The 18,531-nt window shown below is 44.3% G+C and overlaps 1 long non-coding RNA gene across 1 annotated transcript; it reads right to left on the bottom strand.

Annotated features, from left to right (window-relative positions):
• Positions 1-1,474: 1,474 nt before the first annotated feature.
• LOC135318629 (uncharacterized) lies at positions 1,475-17,674 on the bottom strand. Its single transcript, XR_010376909.1, has 3 exons — positions 17,578-17,674; positions 8,067-8,207; positions 1,475-1,885 (listed from the first exon to the last, which is right to left on the bottom strand). It is a non-coding gene; the product is annotated as an uncharacterized LOC135318629 (long non-coding RNA).
• Positions 17,675-18,531: the final 857 nt, after the last annotated feature.

The following is an 18,531-nucleotide window of genomic DNA, read 5'->3' as shown; positions in this document are numbered from 1 at the left end:
TTATGTATTTCCAAAGTGATGTCTTAGAGATCTAGTTACTCTGCATCCTTGCCGTCCTTAATATTGTCAATATTTGTGCGTTAGTCATTCTGATACATTTGTAGTGGGAAAAACTTGGGTTTATAAAGTTATGAAGACACGCAAATAAGTAAGAATTTTAAATTGAGAAAAGGGCTACCTCTCTGATGCTCACTTCTATTTAATTGCTATAATTTCATTTTTTTCTTTTTCCTTTTATTATGTTTTATTATTACTTAACATGAGATCTGCTCTCAAAAAATTGTTAAGTATCCACTACAGTATAACTGACAATGTTACATGACAGATCTCTAGACATGATTTACCTTGCTTAACTGAAATTTATGCCCTTAGCTTAGTAACTATCCATTTTCTCCCTCCCTGGGGCCCCTAGCAACCACTATTCCACTTTTTGATTCTATGAATTTGGCTATTTTAAATACCCCATACAGTTAATTTCTTCCTCTGACTGGCTTATTTCACTCAGCATCACGTCCTTAAGGGTCATCTGAGTTGTCACATACTGCAAAATTTTCTTTAAGTCCAAACAATATTCCATTGTATGTATAAACCAGATTTTATTTGTTTATTTATCTGTCAGTGGACGTTTAGTTTGCTTCCATATCTTGGTTATTGTGACTAGTGCTGCAATGAACATGGGGGTGCTGATATCGCTTTGAGATACTGATTCAATACTTTTAGGTAAATCCCCAGAAGTGGATCACATGGTAGTTCAGTTTTTAACTTTTTTTTAAAACACTTTTTATTGATTTACAAGCATTTTACAATGTTGTGTCAAATTCCAGTGTAGAGAACAATTTTTCAGTTATACATGAACATATATATATTCATTGTCACATTTTCTTCTCTGTGAGCTACCGTAAGATCTTGTGCATATTTCCCTGTGCTATACGGTATAATCTTGTTTATCTATTCTACATTTTGAAATCCCGTCTATCCCTTTTTGAGGAATCTCCATACTGTTTTCCATAATGGCTGTAACCAATTTATATTCCCAGTGATACTGTACAAGAGTTCCCTTTTCTCCACACCCTAACCAACATGTGTTATCTTTTGACTATTTTTTTTATTGAGGTATAACTGACATACATTATATTAGTTTCAGGTGTACAACATAAAGATTCAATATTTGTATATGTTGCAAAAAGATCCCCACAATAAGTCTAGTTAACCTTTGTCTCCCTTGAATTTTTTTTATAATAACCACCCTAACAGGTTTGCAGTGATATCTCACTGTGATTTTGATTTGCATTTCTCTGATGATTAGTGAGTTTAACCCATCTTTTTAATATATCTCTTGGCCACTTATAGATCTTCTTTGGAGAAATGTCTGTTCAAGTCTTTAGCCTATTTTATAATTGGGTTATTAGGTTTTTTGCTATTGAATTGTAGGCGTTCCTTACATGTTTTAGAAATGAATCCCTTACCAGGTATATGGTTTGCAAATATTTATTTTCCATTCCACTGGTTGTCTTTTCTCTCCATTGCTTGTTTCCTTTGCTGTGCACAAGCCTGTCAGTTTGATGTCATCCCACTCGTGTCTTTCTGCTTCTGTTGTCTGTGCTTTTGGCATCAGACCCATGAAATCATTGCCAAGAAGTTCTACTGTGTTTTTTCTTCTAGTAGTTTTATAGTTTCAGGCCTTATGTTTAAGTTTTTCTTACTCCATTTGTAAGACAAAGGTCTAATTTTATTCTAATGATCATGAAGACTTGATCCATTGATGTTCTGTCAGAAGGAAATTTCTTCAGGTGGCTCCAGGTCAGTGTCTAAGAATGGATCTTAAACCACTCAGCAGTTCTCACATGGTGTTCTGAGGAGCTTCTGGCAACACGTTTAGAGTATTCTGCAGAAAAACACTCTGTAAGCCAATAAATTTGAAAACAGCTGCATCATCTCTGCCCTTCTCCCCCATCCCTTGAGTATTACAATGCTCTTTAGCATATTGGAGGACCTGAAAAATCATGTAATGAAGTGACATGTTTAACACATTCCTAAATTCATGTGATCATGAAATATACAGATACACACTTCTAATTAATTTGTATTTGCAAATGCCTATTGTCTCATGGAATAGCAATTTTCTGCAAAGCAGAGTCTAGAAGGCACTGATATAAATCATACCATTGTGGCATCCTAAAAAATACACTGGATTTGGGGTCAGAAGTCCTCAGCTCACAGCTGCTATTGGTTAAGACTCGGAAGGTCTGAGCACATTTGAGCCAGCTATCAGAGTAAGATAATATCCCAGTGGCTAAAGAAGCTTCCAAGGAAGCAAGAGGCATAAGGCAGACACTGTTACCACGGTCAGGTCAAGTACTGGGTCAGAGACCAATGCATGGACATATAAGAAAGAAACTTGATAGGAGGGAAAAGCAATTAGAAAGTGATAATGTGGTGCTGATAGCTGAGGCAAGGCTTGGGCAAAGCCAGAGATTTCACCCTCATCTTCTTCTTGGTCAGAAGCCAAGTCCAGGGTCATAGGCCGGCTGGGGCTGGGACAGACGAAGGAGCTGTGGGATGATGAGCCCAGCTTGAGCTGTTGAGTCAAGACAGAGCCTGAAGGTCCATGTGGGAGCCCAGTGATGTGATATATGGGGATGGATTCCACAGGGTGTGTGTCCCCAGGATCTAGAACTGTAGGTCACTTAGGACAGTTTTCAAGTCCTCCCAGTTTAAAACCCAGTGGCCCCAAGCAGGAGTTGGGTGGGAGATGAGCCAATGCCCAGAGAACAGGATGTTAGTACTGAGAAGGGCAGCAGCATGGGTTGGGCAAGCAGCCCCTCAAAGGGTGGAAATAGGGATGGAAACCCCACTAGTGACGGTCTGAGAGTGGGGGAACTTAAAGACAGATTTTTAGGCTCCACATATTCCCCAAATAGCCGCTCTTCTCCTAAGATCAGATTCCCCTGGAGTTGGGGACACAGTTACCATTATAGATGAGGGTGAGAGGTGGGTGGACAGCAACTAAGCAAGATAATACAATCGGCATAAAAAACCATGGGCTACAAATAAGGGAAATAGGTGAGTGAGCCCCTGATTCCAAGAGGGAACAAATGAGCAGAAATGAAGTCACGTCTGGATGCAGGAGAACTGGAGTGGTCCTGGAACAATATTCTTAGTGGTCCCAGAATCAAAATCTCATAAAATATGCCGCTAGATCTCAACATGGTCAAAGTCTTCCCTCTACCACTCAAACTGGTCATCGAGTCATCTTCCTGAAGTTTGCTTAACTTTATTTTAGAAAAAAATTATGGTAAGTTTAGTGGCTCCAGGTATCTGTGGTCCAAGGACTAGACTAATGTGCAAATAGAACATTAGAGGTCACTTACACTTCTCACTCCAAAGCGCTCCATTGCATACTTCGCTGCTGTTCAAATTCATGACCCTTGAAACTTAAAAACATCCCTCCAGCACTTGATCTCTAAAACCAGTCAAGTGCAACAACTCAAGTGCAAAGTGTGGGCTTTTCAACTGCCAAGCAAATTGGGGCAGTGGCAGCCAGAACAGATCATTCCATGGCAATGACCGTCTACTCACTCCAACTCAGTGGTCAACTGGCAGCTCTAGTAGGTCTCATTTTGAATTTACAAATCAAACTCAAAGCCTCAGCTACACGATTAAAGAGCTCTTGAGCTACCGAAGTAAACATCTCCAAATATATTTCCACAGGTGCATTGCAGATACAGTCAACCTAACAAAAACAACCAGCATAAGAATGATTTATCTACGTTACCATATTTCCATCCCGATTAGAATTTCTTTTGTTGCCTCAAGTGAGAGAAATATGTAAAAATAATAAGGCCGAATCTAGTTTCTGTTTTGAAAATATTTTCAGGGGAAACATGTTTGCAATTAAACAAAAGTGCATGCCTTGGATAATATGGCTAGTCTGACATGGAGATTCTATATCAAGGAAAAAATCTTGGGGGAAGGAACCAGTCTTTATGAAACTATTAAAGAACTACGCTAGTCTAAGGAGAATTTGTTCTCCCAGGAAACACTGTAGAAGATGAAGAGATGCTTGGGAGTGGATCTTAGCTGTGTCTCCATCATATCGGGACTTCCTTCTCCCACAGGCCTGTTCCAATGAGCCCCCTACCCCAACAATCAGTCCTGTCCTCCAAGGACTGGACTGTATTTAATTCTACATTTTCAGCCCTTATGATTCTCCTTTATCCACTCAAATTTATTGGTCCAGCCACACGGTACATTTTGCAGCTCCCCAAATAGGCCCCCAATTTCCTTCATAGACCCTTGTCAGGCAAGGACTGCTTCCTCTGCTGAAAATGAAAATGATCTCCCTGCCTCGCCCCACCACTGTCTCCCATCTCCCACCTCCTCCTTCATGAGGTAATTCATTCTTACACTTCAAGATTCGGCTGCACTCACCACCCCCTGTCAGCTCTCAGCCTCCAATGGTCTGCGATGTGTTCCCATCTCATTTTTATTTTGTCTACTGTATGCCGGGAGCCATGCCCAGGAAATGTGGGTGGGATTAGTGAAAGGAAGTTGGGAAGTTATTAGGAGGTTAGGAGATGGGTCAGGGTGGAAGGCAGGATGTTAAGAAGAAAGGGAGGTAGGAAAGTAGGCAGATGCCATCTGGAGCCCTAGAACACACAACATTAAACTCAGTAAGAAGAAAAAGTGGTTTTTGCTAACCACGTTTCCAATTCAATTGGAGTTGATGAAGAAAATTCAAGTGAGAGCCTTAAAGCGGCACATTTCAGGGCAACATACCTAACGACAATGATAAAGAATAAACAGGGGAAATGTAAGGTGGAGAAGCAATTAAAAAGGACTTTTTAAAAAAAGGCTAAAAAATAAAATAAAATAAAATAAAATAAAAATGACTAGATTTAATCGCTTTCTGCTCATCCTGGCTCCTCATTGCTGTACCCCATGCCTTGTTTTAGGAAAAGTAAAATTTATGTAAAATGTATATGTCTCTTCTCCCTTTCCTTTTTAAAATTAAATTAAATTTATTTTAATAAGGTACTGGGAATTGAACCCCAGACCTCATGCATGCTAAGCACACACTCTACCATTGAGCTATAATCCCCTCCCCTCCTTTTTTTTAAAAAAAAAATCCTCATCATGAAATGATACGGTGTTTTGGATTTGCCTCAAGATAATTTGGGTTTGGATGGGGAGAGAGGGGGATATACACGAAACAAGCCAGGCCATGAGTGGATTATTGTTGAGTCTGGGTGATGAGTACACTGTGGTTTATTAAGCTTTCCTGCTTTTGTATAGATTATTCATAATAAAAAAAATACAAAATAAATCCTCATGGGGAACAGGGGTGCTGCTCTGGTTAAGTAATTTAGCAGCTACACTGTATCCCAACTGCGTGTTTATACATGCCTTCAATAAAATGTAATGCTCACAGGAAATGTGTCAGATATTTGACAAGGCATCAGATATTCCCTGGGATAAATGTAACTGTCCCTGTGTTTCCTGCTTCCTCCTCAACCTGAATCCTGGCTATCCTGACCCCTGACTCCGTTCAGGGATGATTTATTTTGGGGGAGATGTAAGGGTTACCAGTGGCCTCACAGCTGAGAAATGGTCATAGCTTTGTCCTCTCAGCAGATGCCACAGAGGGCCTCTTACATACTAATTATCCACCAAATATGGGGACACTTACCGCTGCCATGCTATCTCCCTTATACGGTTTCATTCACCTTCTATCCTTAGGGAATTTAAGGCACAGAGAGGTTAAGTACTTTGCCTGATCTCACACAGCTAGTAAGGGCCAAATTGAAGATTTGAACCTTAGGGTGTCAGACCCTGAAGCCAATTCATTTAATCACTAAGAAATGCCTGAGTCAGCCCTATGACGCCTCGGGTTCCACATCCACTTCATTTGTTCTTGTACCTTCTCATTCTCTTTAGGGACAATGTTCTCACACCCCTTCTCCCATTTTGGAGGATAATTTCTCTCTCTCTTGTATACCTGATGCCTGGATTGCCTTAGGCTAAATCTGATTACTCTTACTCCTCAGACGTAATTTTCCCCCACAGCTACATTACTGTGGGTTCTAGGATCTTTGAAGTTGCCAGTTATGGAATGTGGTGATGGGATGGCAAAGGAAGAAGAAGAGGAGGAAGCAGCTGCTTAAGTCACTTGCTGTCCTAAGAAATTACTGACACCCTTTCCTCTTTCTGGAGACAGCTCATCAAGGAGGTGGTGGAGGCGCCTGACAGTCATAGCTAACATTCAGTGACGGCTCGGTGGATTTGAATGCTAAGCACTTTCTATCAGTTTTCTTACTGGACTCTTAAAATGACCCAGTAGGCTCTCCACTTCAGAGATGAGGAACTGCAGCCAGCAGAAGTCAAGCAGTTGCCGCGGGTCCCACAGCCAGCGGGCAGCTGACGAGGGGTTCGCACCAGGGCTGCTGTGTGGCTCTGTGTATGTGGGGACATCTCTTCTACTGGGCACAAAGATGCCACGTGGACTAGTGGGCGCCCCTGTGTGACTCTGCCCCGCCTGGGAGTCAGACCACTGACTCTTGATCCTGCTGCCTAAGAGACAGCCTGGGCTTCCTACACAGCACGTGGTCTACACTCCTGGGGGTACACTGGCTTGTCACCATGACATTCTGAGAAAGGAGAGATCAGTGTGGCTTGGCAAAGAAGGATTCATGGGAGAAGTAAGCTTAAGCTGCACTTCAATGGATAAGCAGATCATTCTTCTTTTTTTTTTTAATCGAGGTATAGTTGATTTACAATATTGTGAAGCTTTCTGGTGTACAGCATAGTGATTCAGTTATATGTATATATATTCTTGTCACATTCTTTTTCATTATAGGCCTTTACAAGATACTGAATATAGTTCTCTGTGTTACACAGCAGGAGTTTCCTGTTTATCTATTTTATATATAGTAGTTACATCTATGAATCCCAAACTCCCAATTTAATCCTCCCTTTCCCCTCTAGTAACTATAAGTTTGTTTTCTATGTTTGTGAGTCTGTCTCTGTTTTGTAAATAAGTTCATTTGTGTCCCCCTGCTTTATTTTTAGATTCCACATATAAGCGATATTATATGTTATTTTTCTTTTTCTTTCTGGCTTGCTTCACGTAGTATGATGATCTCCATGTTGCTGCAAATGGCATTACTTTATTCCTTTTTATGGCTGAGTAGTATTCCATTGTATACATATACCACATCTTTATCCAGTTGTCTGTTGATGGACATTTAGGTTGCTTCCATGTCTTGGCTATTATAAATAGTGCTGCTATGAACACTGGGTTGCATGTATCTTTTCAAATTAGAGTTTCCTCCGAATATATATGCCCAGAAGAAGCAGATTATTTTTAAACAGAGAGAGAAGAAGGCACGATTTCCTGGGCAAGAGACAGGGGGGAAAAGGCAAAGGAGTTAGGAATGAGCGGGAAGAGTGAGGAAGCTGCTTTGAAGAACATAGGAATGTGGGAACGGGAGGGATCTGAGGATGCAGAGAGAGTCAGGGCTGGACTGGGGGTTCCTAGCTCAGGGCAAGGCCCGTTGGGACTTGAAGCAGGAGGCAGTCTGGAGCCAGGAGGGTGAGTTGATCTGGGGAGGGGTGAGATGAATGCATTTTTCAGGAGGATTAGGCTGGCTGAGGCACAGGATGTCGTGGTCTTAGGCAAGTTCAGACCAAAGGTTGATGAGAAGTCTGGAAGGACATGTCCTACTCCAAGACTTGGCCCCGCTTTGGCCTCCCAGGTGTGATGGCAGCCTCCTTGGGAAAGCTGGAATTGCCCAGGGCCCTGACTCTGTGTCTCTGGGACTCAGCCTACCCCCAGCTTTGCCTCTCTGCCACCCCCTCACCTGACATTTCCAGGTAACGTAACCCAAAGGACCCAGCAGGCTAGGGATTCCAGAGGCAACTCCCAGAACATGCCTGGCCCTCGTCCCCTGCAGAAAGGAGAACACACATTGCTCCAGTTGGCCTCTGTCATGAGTGTCCATGGTTGACCTCATCTTCCCTTTGACTGGGCTCCTGTCCTCCTTTTCTGGGTGTGGCCCTTTTCTTACCTGTTCATCCATTGCTCTCGTTTAAACCTTCTCAAACTTTCTCTGGCTCCTTCCCATGGAGACTCCGAGGAGAAATTCCACTGCCAGCCTCAGGGGCAAAGTTTGGAAAGACACGGTATGCTGCCAAGCCTAGGTCAGCGACTGAATGAGAGGGTAAGGCTCATGACTCCCAGTCCTTGTCATCGGCACTGTTTTCTAGATGACGCAGAAGGCTCGCGGCAGGCATCTGTGCCCCACCCGCGCAGGTCAGGAGCGGGGTCTGAGCGGCAATTCTCGCTCAGCCGGAGCCTGGTCCAAGCTCAGCACTGTCTCCCAGCCCTGCTTCTCCACTGTGCAATGGGGGCTTGGGTTTCTGGCTCTCTAAGTCCTTCACAGCTCCAGCCTTCAGGGTTCCCTGGGGACCTTCCCGTTCTCAGCCCTGGCTGGGGTGGAATCCTGGCTCCGAGCAGGGCTGTGGCTGCCCATGAGGGTACATGAATCTCCCCTGACATGCAGAAACCACCCCTGAGAGCAACAGTTACACACATGCTCACACACCTAGACACACACACACACACACACACACACACACACACACACACGTTTGCTTTCTGTGACTCGGACCCCTCTCCCTCCAAGAGGATGACTTTGAATTACACGTCCCTCAAGAAGCTTCAGTGAACGTATCACCTGTTCCCTTGTCACTAGAATACCCCTGCACTGTGTAACGGCCCTTGGTTGAGACAAAACTAAGAGAAATTTTATACATTTAATGGGATTTTGTGGTCCCTAAGTCACAGCATCTCCTGGGCCCTCTGCTCTGGGCCATCTCCTTGAATCACCAGACCCTCTCTGCTCTTCTTGCTCCAAAACAGCAATAGTCAACAGGAGCTGGGTGCCTCGGGTGCTCAAGACTCTGGAATGACCCATGGCGCTGTCCCAGACCAGGGCAGGCTGCGGTTTTAGGTTGAAGGAAGATTTCAGTCTGTTTAAGGGAGACAGGTAACCAGCTCTGCAGAGAGGTTTCCGTGGTAACTATTCAGTGAGAGGAGAGGCTGTCAGTCCCACAGAAGGTCTCCTCGGCTGACAGGTCCAGGGAAGGTTCCTAGGGCTTCCCCCGCAGTGTAGATGGGAGGGCTGGGAGGACGTGACACGTGGACTGGACACAGGAGATGTCCCCGGAGAACATGGGCCAACATGCATGTGAGAAACAGTAGGTTCGAGACAAGCCTGGGCTTGCCCATTTGCAGAGCTTCGTGGGCAGTGGGAGATGATGTTTGAGAGAGAAAAGGAGGTGTCAGTCAAGGACACGGGGGAGGAGCTGAACAGCCGGTCCCTGGAAAGATGAGTCCAGGTTGTGCGCGCAGCTGCCGAGAAAGGTCAGTTGGCCGCAGACTGAGTTCTGAGTGAGCACGCCGAGGAACCCTAAGACAGCCTTGAGTGGATGAGCACCGGCAGCCCTGATACTTGGATGATGGCCCTGCTATTTCAAATCAGGGCTAAATGAATGTCTACCCAGTACTTGCCAGCTGCCTCTCATCCTTGGATCCTCCAGGAATTTTAAGTCCAACTCGAGCTTGTCCTTACCCTTACTCCAGAATCACTTGGTTTCTTTCTTAACTTATTTTTGTTTCTTCCTTGGAAACTGAAGGAATAACTCTGACCCACGCGCTCACGGGGCAAGTAGAGAAATTGGGTGACTAAGAATGAGTACAAGGAATTCTTTCCATTATTGAATTCTCCAGTTATTTTGCACAACCTGGATATTTTCCGTCTCCTTTGAAGGCATGAAACATTTCACACCAACAGGAAAGAATGGAGGGTAGGAAATATTGTAACCAGCTGGGTAGCCACTAGCCAGTTTTGTCAGATATTAACATTTAGCCTTAGTTGCTTCAGAATTTTGTTTTTTAAAGAAATGGCACTTTGTCCTTTCATCCCAATTGTATTAAGTGGCCTAGAAATGAGTTGGCTATTTCTGTGCTTTGTCTTTAAAATGTGGTGAAAGGTGGAACTTTGAGAAGGAAAGGGTAACAAAAGTTTCAGATTCTGTTGCTGAAGAATTATGAAATTAGGGTTAATGGAAAATCTAAAATATTTTAAAGCTGGAGTGTATCAATTGTATGAATCAAACAAGTTTAAGTAGATCTTAATTTCCCCAACTACTACAATTTTGGAAAGTTTTGGAAAGTCTTTCTGTCTACAGCATAATAAGTTCATTGATCATTCTCTTGTCCTTGCTTTCTTCCAGTGAGACACATCCAAGTAACCGTCAGGTGCTTAGACTTTCAGAAGATGACTTATTCTTTTGGTTTCAGTCTTTAGAAAGCCAAAAGTTCAATGTCACTTTTCCATTTTGGCTTGGTTTAACATTGCCTAGGTTGTTCTTTGGAACAAGAGATATGTGTGAATATTAACTCAACTTCATTAATGAATTGCTACTTGAGTCCTCTGAGTTGAAAAGTTGAGTTGGTTGTTCTTGAAGCAGAAGGTCAGTTTGTAGAGTATTCCTTCCAGCAGAGAATCAATCCGATAATGATTTGAAGAATTTAGAAGACATGAAGCATGTGCATAATAGTGGAAAGGTTTTGAGAGGTTAAAGATGACTGTAGCAAATCCTAGGATTATAGATACTATTAAAAACCATTGTCTCCAAGAACAAAGATCGTGTGCTTACATCACTGCAAGACAGAGAACAGTCAGTAGAGTTTAATTTGGATGACAACATGGCCCAACGCACTTAGAAACTATGAGAGGTTTGAAGATGACTAATAATAGCTAGTTCATCATCAAGTGTTGTAGTCAGGGAGACAGGTGTGGACAACTAAACACACATACTGTGCTCCAGCTCTGGGCTCGCCATGTGGTGTAACAACAACAATTAGATGTGGTCTCTGTCCCCAACCAGCTCCTGGTCCAGTCCATCCTTTGTTAGATTTCTTCACTCTTGTGTCTCAGACTTATATCTTCTACATCACCATGGGCCATCTATACTTGTATTTTCAAGTTGAAAAGTTTAAACATAAAGGACCAGAATTGGATTTGGCTGGATATAGAAGAACTCCAACCACAGTGGCTTAACCAAATTAGGGAGTTGTTTTTCACGTAATGAAGAGACTACAGTTAGAAAGGCCAAGACAAGGACAACGGCTCAAAGAAACAGTCTCTTTCTTCCCTGCTTCTCTCCCACCCTTAGCATCTTCATGGTCCAAGATATTTGTACCCATGCAGCCATTTTACCTGGTTTCCAGGCAGAAGATGGGGGTGGGGAGTGGGAGGCAGAGGAGAACGGAAGGAAAAATGGCACCTGCCAGCTGTTTTATTCTTTTTTATCAGGAAAACAATAGTTTTCCCCAAATTCCCATCCAGTAGACTTTCACTTACATCTCGTTAGCCAGCACTGGGTCACATGCCACCCATAGCTGCAAGGGAACCTGGAGGATGAATAGTTTTAACTGAGAACATTGCTACCTGAACTTGTGTTGATGAATGAAGTAAAAGAGTGAGCTAGTCTGTGCAGCTGGCACGATCTACCACCAGATCCGTCTAACTCAGTCTCACTTAAGAACTCTTTGTATAATCATGCACTTAATGGGCCGGTTGTACTTCCTGGGTCAGTTGCCCTAAGGCATGTTAAAACACAAAACAAAAAATTAAAACGTGAAATGCTGTGAAGGATTTACATAGCAGACTTTGGAAACTGGTCTCTCAGTACCAGCCGTTTTCTGGATTGTTTCCTGGGGATGTAGAGTTTGCTGAATTACCTCCTGGGGCCACAGGGCTGGCTCAGGCTCTGGATGAGAGATGATTTCCAAGGACATGTGGCAAAAATGGGCTCTGGGATGCAGGAGCAGGCATTTGAAAAAGTTTTTTAAATTGAGATATAATTACATACAGTAAAATGCACAGATCTTAAATGATGAGTTTTAACAAATGTATATTCTTTGAAACCAACACCCCAATCAAGACCTGACTATTTTCATTGTCCCCCCAAATTACCTTGTGCCCCTTACTAGTCAACCTTCCCTCCACTCAGGGGTAGTAATCATTCTCGTTTCTATGCCCACAAGTTTTGCTAAACAGATGTCTTTGAGCGGCAGAGTGGTGAGGGTAAAAACAGTTTAAGTGAGGTTAAGATCATGTGCAATATTGAGATTGTGGGTATGATTATTAATAAGCTAATTCCCGAACCCTTTCCAGAGCTTCAGAGGGATGAACAACCAGTGAACATTTGCGTGGCCAGCAGGTTTGGTCTTCAGGATGAGAAACTGTGTGAGCACGCAGCCCCCAGAGACCAGGTGCCCTTGGATGAGTCATCGGCCACAAGCAGACATAACACAATGCACATTCATCCACTTTTTCTGCCGGGGGAGCCCTCCTGCCCCCGCTCCAAAGTCTCCCTTAATCCCACCCCCGCAGGACTGAGAAGACGCACTTTTGCAACCAAGATAAGGTTAAAATTACTGCTGCCACGACCCAGCTCCTCATCAGGAAAGCATTTTCAGAGTTGGCGCCATCATGGATGAGCTTGTTAAACTGCTTTTCTCTGTTTCTGACTTACAACAGAGATGCACGCTGTTGTGGCTTTGGAGGTAAAAACAAGCACAACATGGACATGGTGCCTGGAATACTGTTACGGAGCTGAAGCCAAATGCAGCTTTGGCCAACAGGATGCCATGGGCTTGCTTGGTTCCCAGTCACACGAAGTTCCAGGTGCTGGGGATGCCCACACAGCGTATGGGCTTGGGGTGGTGGCGACTGAGAGATTCTGGCCAGCTGACCCGCTGCTCTCCTGACCCTCAGTCCCAAAGGTTCTGGAATCCCACTGTTAGCTACGGCTTGGGCGTGTCATGTCCTTGGACGGTGACATCTTTCCTATTCTTAATTAAGCCCCATAGGACTCAGCCTGGCGTTCTGGGACTTGGACGTCTGTTCCCAACCAACCCTCGTCACTGGCTTCTACCCGGAGCAGACCTAGTTCTCCTCTCACTGGGAGGATGTAACAGGCACGGACTCTGGAGACAGAAAAACCTGGCTTCGATTCCAGCTCAATCCATTATTCTTAACCAGAGGGAAGTACAGTGTGACCCTTCCCCACCCCCGCGCCCTTGTCACACCATTACCTTGGCCTGAAATGCCATCTCCGCTCCTTCACATGCAGGCAAGCCCTATTCACCCTTTAAGGTCAAGTGCAAATACCGCCTGACAGCCTGTCCTTAGCCGCACAACCAGGTGTGACCTTCTCTTGGGCGTTATCTAAGCATTCCATCTCTTCGCATTGTTTATGCCTTGGTTTTAATTGTTCCCAGAATTGTCTCTCCTTCTGCATTCTACTTTGAATCTCTGCCATGAAGCCTATTACACAGCAGGGTTGCCAGATAAAATACAGGACACTCAGTTAAGTTTGAATTTCAGATAAACAGTAAATTGGTTTAGTATCAGTATGGCCCAAATATTACGTGGGGAATACTTACAGTAAAATGTTTCTGTCATTCAACTGAAATCACAGTTTAACTGAGCACGCTGTATTGTATTTGTGTGTGTGTGTGTGTGTGTGTGTGTGTGTGTGTGTGTGTGACGGGAGAAGAGATAAGTCATGTTGGCATCTCCTGATTACCCAGGCTCAGTTGAATGGGTGGCCATTAGCAAGATCACTCAAGTCTGACGTACTGGGCTAAGTGCAAACCCCGCCCTCCCTGACTTTCCTGGCGCCCCTGAGCTCTATCAGGCTCGGTGAGACACTTGGCTTACAGTGTCCCATTGAATATGCACAAGAGCTCATCAGGGAGATGTTCTCTCAATTTTGTGGATGAGGAAACAGAATAAAAGAGATTAGTACCTTGCTCTCAGGCCACAGTGCTGGTAACTTCCAACTGCAATTCAAACCCAGTTTCCTGACTCCAACCCTCTGGCTCCTTCCCCAAAGCCAGTGGTTCCTCACTCTGGCTGCACATTTAGAATCAATTCGTACATCCAACGTACTGATGTCTGGACCCCATCCTCAGAGATTTGGATTTAATTATTTTTGACAATCATTGCAATTAGATTCTGTCTCTTTGTCCCGTTTACTAGGATGTAAAACAAAAGGACCAAACACAGTCTAATTTGATCCCCCATCATCCCCACTCGTAGAACTTGGGCCCTAAATCTGTCTTATGATTTGTCTCGGCTGCTGTGATTAATCCTAGGTGCAAGTGTGCTCTGCGTACCTGTGTCTGCGTGGACACGACCGCTCAGATAGTGCCGAAGCAGGAGCGGCAGCGTGGCCTGCTCCTGTGCTGTGTGAAAAGACTTCTTAAAAAAAGACTCATTGGTGATTTTTTTCACCCAAGTTGATTTCACATGGCTTTCTTTGGGAACCTTTTGCTGCAAGTTGCCCAGTTTTCAGAGACTTGTTTCTTCTTTGTTGATTTTCACTCTACATCTTTCTCCAGGCCAGGATGGCAACAGGCTGAGGCTGGGCGCTCCATCTTCTGGGCTCGATTGCTTTTGTCTCCTTTTTTGTTTCCATTTTGGTCTAAGGATCTCGCAGGTTGAATTCGCTTTTCTTTTGCCCTCAGAATACCTTAGGAAGTCTTCCCCTCCAAGAAAATTGTCATGTGCCATTCATGATCTACATTTGGGGGGCAGGGTATAGCTCAAGTGCTCAAGTGGCAGAGTGCCTGCTCAGCATGCACGAGGTCCTGGGTTCAATCCCCAGTGCCTCCTCCAAAAATAAACAAATAAACGTAATTACCTCCCCTTCCAAAAAGAGTAAGTAAAAATTCAAAAAATGTTTAAAAAATGATCTACATTTGAAGTTGATCTTTGCTTCAATACCGCTGGCCTGCCTGTTTCTTGTCGTGGATATTATGCGGGAACTGTTCTACAAGGAGAAGTATTTTTGAGGTATTTCTGGGAGGGGGTGAGCTCCGTGTCCCTCTATTCCGCCCACAGTCTTGAAGCCTCCCCGCCCCCTTGTTATGGAAAGATGTAATAAGAAAGGTCTGATAAGTTTGAGAATATGTGTCAAATTTCCGCAAGTTACAATGGTTTGGAAATTTGGCTACAGCGTAAACCTGTAGGTTTTAGGTTTATGCACGTGTAAATAACCAAGAGTTCTGGTAATTTAAGGAAATATGAGTATCTTCTCTGGCCTTAAGGGGGCTGCCAATGGGCTGCAGGAAGACTTTACAAAGGAGGGAAGGAGCCCCCCCCTGCTGTGGAACCAAAGGGCCCTGGGTCATCAGCAGCTCGTTCAAGAGCAGTTGTGAGGCCCAGCTATCTGACTTCCTTCTGTATGCACAAACAGAAACACTCTGCAGCGTTTAGTTTTAAAAGCAGATGTATTCAGTATCAACACGGAAAACTGGTTCAACCAGGGAACAAATGGGCATGAAACACACACACACACACACACACACAAAGAGAGGATGAACAGGAGTCTTGAGCGAGTAATGGGATCACCTGCAGGAATCCTAGCCAGAGAACAAAAGCCCAATCAAGTTCGTAGCCAGGTACAGTCAATCACGCAGGGAAAGAGCAAACAATACTCACTTCCTCATGTTTGTTCAAGAAACAGAACCAGCTCCCTGCCTGGGTTCTTTGATGCCTCCTTGATGATCCCAGGATCTAAGAGAAGGGCCCAGGGCCTTGTGCTTTGGGGTAGGTTGCTGCCGGCAAAATCATGCCACTCTATACTGTGAAGTGCTCCAGGTCCTGCTAGCCACTGAACACCCTGAGCATGATACCCATGGCACCTTCTGGGTGGATGAATTACAAAATGTGCTCCTTCCTCTGGGCTGGCACAAGATTTGGGGAGGGGAGTGGTTGCTGGATTTCACCCTCCAGCTCCTCCCCTGTTGCGGGTCCCTTGGTAGAAGGACCATATTTTGTAACTATACTTGGTGGCCTTGGAAACTTCTTAACTACTCCACTCTAGGTGTACCCTCCTTTTACCAATGAGGAAGTTAAGTCCTAGAAGATGAAAATATATTTAAGGTTACAAACTAAATAATCATTGACTTTTCTTGGGAGGTAAACCATTCCCAGAGTGCGCCATCATCAGCACCATTGTGTGAGCGCTGGCTACGTGCCAAGTCCTCTGCCGGCTTCTAGGGTGTGGACTGACATGGATGCCTACACGTTTCAGATCTAGCCTTGAAGGTAAGCGGTGCAGGCTCTGTGCTGTCTGAGCTCTGTGGACGGTGAGGACAACAGGAACTGACAAGAGAGAAGGAAACTTCAGTTACAGAAGATTGCCCTGAGGTGAGAGTTGAGTTATGTGAAGACAGGGTAGGACTTAGAAAACCCAAGAAGACCACGCGGGATTGCAAGAAAAGAAGACACTGAGTGACGGCGTGGGAAGAGTCTGCGCTCCAGAGACCCTAGACACTCTGCGTCATCACATCACCCACACTGGTTCCCCCAAAACAACAGGCCTCTCTGAAGAGCAGTCTTCACTCCAGATCACAACACCTCTTCTGCAGAACTCACCCGTCCCACCCATGCATGGCATGTCTGAAGGGTGGCGGTGAGTTACACAAGAGAATCTGGGGTTAAGTCTTAATATATCAATGCACCCATGGAACAGAGACACATTTGAATGAGGAATTTCTGGATGTATTGCTCTGAAACATTTCTAAACTTTTGGAGTTACAGCTAGAGCAGAAAGAATTTATATTTGATATTTACTACTATGCAGTAAGTTTTCCCCAAATTTAGCAGCCTTAAACAATAAGCGTGCATCTCATGCAATTCCTCAGGGTCAGGAATTCAGGGGCTGCTTATAGCTGGTTGGGTCTGGCTGGGGATCTCTCATGAGGTTGCAATCAAGATATTAGCCGGGGCAGTGTCATCCGAAGCCTTGACTGGGGCTGAAGGCTCTGCTTCTAAGCTCACTTACGTGGCTGTTGGCAGGAGGCCTTGGTTTCACAGGTCTCTCCATGTGTGAGTGTTGTCACAGCAAGGCAGCTGGATCCCCCAGAATAAGTGATGGAAGTAAGAAGGAGCAAACAACAAGCTCAATGCCTTTTAAGACTGAGTCTCTGTACGCATCACTTTGGCAGTATTTTATCGGTCACGCAGACCATCCTTGATACAGGTGCAAGGGAATTATACCAGAAGGTGGGACCGCTAGGGACCATCTCAAATGCTGGTACCATTGAATTCATATTTTGGGGGAGATGAGAGCTTTCAAAACACATACGAGAGGTAACGTGGTGATCTGGATATCCTAGTTTTTCTTCTTTAAAACAGCTACAACACCACCACCACCACACACACACACACACACACACAGAGCTACAATTTCTAAATAAACTATTTTAAAAATCTTTCAAAATGCATCACTACACCGATCAGAAAGTAAGAGGCAAAATAAACAAGCTGGTGAGGAAGCTAAGAGATAAGTGAGTGTTTAAGGTAAAGACTCTCCTGGGGCATCTTTCTACCCTCAAGTGACCCAGAGAGTTGGTTTTAATATCTGTACAGCCTAGTTGAGACAAAGTCCGGGGACATGAGAAGTCAGACCAGAGACCCTCTGATAATGTACCTTGATCTCAAAGGATATCTCCTGAGTGGCAGTTGAAACCAGGAATTTCTGCAATGCCATGTCCCCACTGAAGAGGCTAGAAAGTAAACTTGCCTGTCTTAACCTTGACTCCAGAGAACAGGAGGAAAAAGCTGAAAATTTATAACTACCAGTTAACCTTTCTGCAGGTCTGCTGCCAAATTCACACTTTGACTGTAGTTTCAAAAACCCTAGTTGATAATTTTGTTTTACTGTGGCCCCGTGTTGGTTCTACTCTCAGTCTAGAAAAAAACCACATCCTCACTGAAGGAATCACCATTATCATGGGCCTCACAGGTTTGCAGATATAAAATTTCATTGAATTGAAGCACACGATTTAAAAAAGGATCACAGGGAGCTTGAGGAAACAAAGCCTCGAGTGAACAAAAACAACAGACACCAGACACAGGCTGACAGTCGCTTCGGCTATTTGGGTATTGATTATGGAATAAATTGAAGTTTATTTAATATGCTCAGCAAAGAAAAGATGGTATCGAATGGATGAGTCAAGAATAAGAGACTATTGAAAATGAGCAGGCCAATTTGACAACCAAAGAGAACCTTCTGAAAACAGAAAATGAAATTAATAAAAATTTAAAAAATGATTGCATTTGAAAGGGTTGCATAAGTAGCTACATGACTTCTTTGATGTTGTTTCTTGGTTCATAAAGGCTGAAATATTCACTATCCAGCCCTTTACAGAAAAGCTTTGCCGACCCTTACTGCAGAGGCATTTGCGCGGGAGACCCTTGGTCAGCCCGAGGTGACAGTGCAGAAAGCAGCCACACAGATAGGGCTGAACAGTGCAGAGGGGGGACGGGAAGGAGTTGAATGAGGGAGGCCAAGGAAGACTCGGTTGGACACAGTCTTGGGTCTCACAACACACGGGAGGCTGGCTTTCTGTGTCCATTAATATAGCCAGATGAACACTTTGAA

The sequence above is a fragment of the Camelus dromedarius genome, chromosome 19, assembly GCF_036321535.1.
Source record: "Camelus dromedarius isolate mCamDro1 chromosome 19, mCamDro1.pat, whole genome shotgun sequence".
In the NCBI taxonomy this organism is placed as follows: Eukaryota; Metazoa; Chordata; class Mammalia; order Artiodactyla; family Camelidae; genus Camelus; species Camelus dromedarius.
Note: the sequence above shows the minus strand (reverse complement) of the source record. Positions and strands in the feature narration are given on the sequence as shown.